The sequence below is a fragment of the Podarcis bocagei genome (genome assembly GCF_964188305.1).
Source record: "Podarcis bocagei genome assembly, chromosome: 8".
In the NCBI taxonomy this organism is placed as follows: Eukaryota; Metazoa; Chordata; class Lepidosauria; order Squamata; family Lacertidae; genus Podarcis; species Podarcis bocagei.
In genome coordinates this window covers 91150378-91153102 of record NC_138133.1, presented here as the reverse complement: position 1 = coordinate 91153102, position 2725 = coordinate 91150378, and positions in this window count along the sequence as shown.

The following is a 2725-nucleotide window of genomic DNA, read 5'->3' as shown; positions in this document are numbered from 1 at the left end:
TTTTTTAAAAAAATAATTGGGCGTAGAAAACAAGAATGAAATGGGTGAAGCAACCTGTGGGACGTGGGAGACAGAGAATGAGGAGTTTGCTGAGCTTTGGAAATGGACCATTTGGGAGATACTTCTTGGAGATACCTGAGACCACGCACAACAAAGAACGCTTAGCTCAAGGGCCAATATTCAATGAAACAGTTGCACTAGTGCAAGGATTAGCACTAGTGCGATGGGATTTCCCCCCTCTCGCCCACCGTTTGTGCCCCACACTGTCCCCAAATCATCTCCAGAGGATTGGGGGAAATCCCCAGAATTTAGAGTGTGTGTGGTGAAGAATGTTCCATTGTGCAGGGAGGAATTGTTGAATTGACACACATAGTGGTATATAAAAAAAATCCTTCCAGTAGCACCTTGTTGTTGTTGTTTAGTCGTTTAGTCATGTCCAACTCTTTGTGACCCCCTGGACCAGAGCACGCCAGGCCCTCCTGTCTTCCACTGCCTCCCACAGTTTGGTCAAACTCATGCTGGTAGCTTCAAGAACACTGTCCCACCATCTCGTCCTCTGTTGTCCCCTTCTCCTTGTGCCCTCCATCTTTCCCAACATCAGGGTCTTTTCCAGGGAGTCTTCTTTTCTCATGAGGTGGCCAAAGTCTTGGAGCCTCAGCTTCAGGATCTGTCCTTCCAGGGAGCACTCAGGGCTGATTTCCTTCAGAATGGAGAGGTTTGATCTTCTTGCAGTCCATGGGACTCTCAGGAGTCTCCTCCAGCACCAGAATTCAAAAGCATCCATTCTTCGGCGATCAGCCTTCTTTATGGTCCAGCTCTCACTTCCATGCTCTCACTACTGGGAAAACCATGGCTTTAACTATATGGACCTTTGTTGGCAAGGTGATGTCTCTGCTTTTTAAACTAAACAGCCCCAAATGCTTAAACCTTTCTTCGCAGGGAAATTTCTCCATCCCCTTGATCATTTTGGTTGCTATTTTCCTCTCTTTAAAATACAGTTTTTATTGGTGTACAGCCAAAATACAGATTGCTCCTGGTTGCTCTTTTCTGAATGTTTTCCAGCGATACAAGGTTGTTTTTGAAATGCAGCGACGAGACCTAAACATGGTATTGTTCCATTTGTGGCCACACTGTGGACTTGTGATCAGGTTTGGTGAGACGTGAAAAAAGACTTTTGCATTTTTTTTCCAGGGAGCAGGGAATAAAGACAAACACAGAGTCCAACACAAATCAATACTGCTTAGAGCTGGAACAGGCGCTAAAGGATTCCCTAGGCACCTCGAGATTTGATTCCGGCTTCTGGGAGTTTGAAATATTTGTCTACTTCCATGCGAGGTTGACGCCTAAAAATGCGAAATATTATTTTCCCTTCCCCGGTTAAAAAGTACAGGAAATATTTGCTCTATTGCAGTGGTGAGACAGGGTTGCTAAATTGGATTCTGGTTCTGGCAGAATCTTTTTCCGGACCCACTTTATGGCCAAGTGCTGAGCGTTGCTAAAACCATCCATTTAGAGCAAAAGTGAAGAAGCTGTTTGAAAGAGAGCTGCAATTCAACATATACCACTATTTACAGGTAGGTAGCCGTGTTGGTCTGCCGTGTTGTTGTTGTTTAGTCATGTCCGACTCTTCGTGACCCCCTGGACCAGAGCACGCCAGGCGCTCCTGTCTTCCACTGCCTCCCACAGTTTAGTAAAAGGTTCGAGAACACTGTCCCACCATCTCATCCTCTGTCGTCCCCTTCTCCTTGTGCCCTCAATCTTTCCCAACATCAGGGTCTTTTCCAGGGAGTCTTCTTTTCTCATGAGGTGGCCAAAGTCTTGGAGTCTCAGCTTCAGGATCTGTCCTTCCAGTGAGCACTCAGGGCTGATTTCCTTCAGAATGGATCGGTTTGATCTTCTTGCAGTCCATGGGACTCTCAAGAGTCTCCTCCAACACCAGAATTCAAAAGCATCAATTCTTCAGCGATCAGCCTTCTTTATGGTCCAGCTCTCACTTCTGCTGGTCTGCCATAGTCGAAACAAAAATTCTTCCCGTAGCACTTTAGAGACCAACTAAGTTTGTTATTGGTAGGAGGTTTCGTGTGCATGCACACTTCTTCAGATACAAACTTCTGTTTCAGTGTAACTGAAGAAGTGTGCATGCACACAAAAGCTCATACCAATAACAAACTTAGTTGGTCTCTAAGGTGCTACTTGCTTTTGAATTCTGGTGCTGGAGGAGACTCTTGAGAGTCCCATGGACTGCAAGAAGATCAGACCTATCCATTCTTCAGAAAATCAGCCCTGAGTGCTCACTGGAAGGACAGATCCTGAAGCTGAGGCTCCAAGACTTTGGCCACCTCATGAGAAGAGAAGACTCCCTGGAAAAGACCCTGGAAAAGACCCTCTAGGAATGTTGTACTTGACTGCTCTTGTGTTTCACACCCCGCAGTTATCCCTTTAGGGCTTAAGCCCAAGCTATATGTAGGATATCCTCCCCTATAAACTGGCCCGGTCTCTGAGATCTTTGGGGGAAGTCCAGCCCACTTGGTGGGGAAGTGGGAAAGGGCCGCCTTTGCCGGTGGCTGCTCCCAGACAACATTGGAACTCCCTGCCTCAGGAATCTGAGCTGGCTTCCGCCGGCAAGTGAAGACTCTTTTATTCTGACCGCGTTTGAGAACGGACGGTCAGAATAGTCTGGCACCCTGTTCTCAGAGTGGACAACTGGATGCAGGATTTGAACACA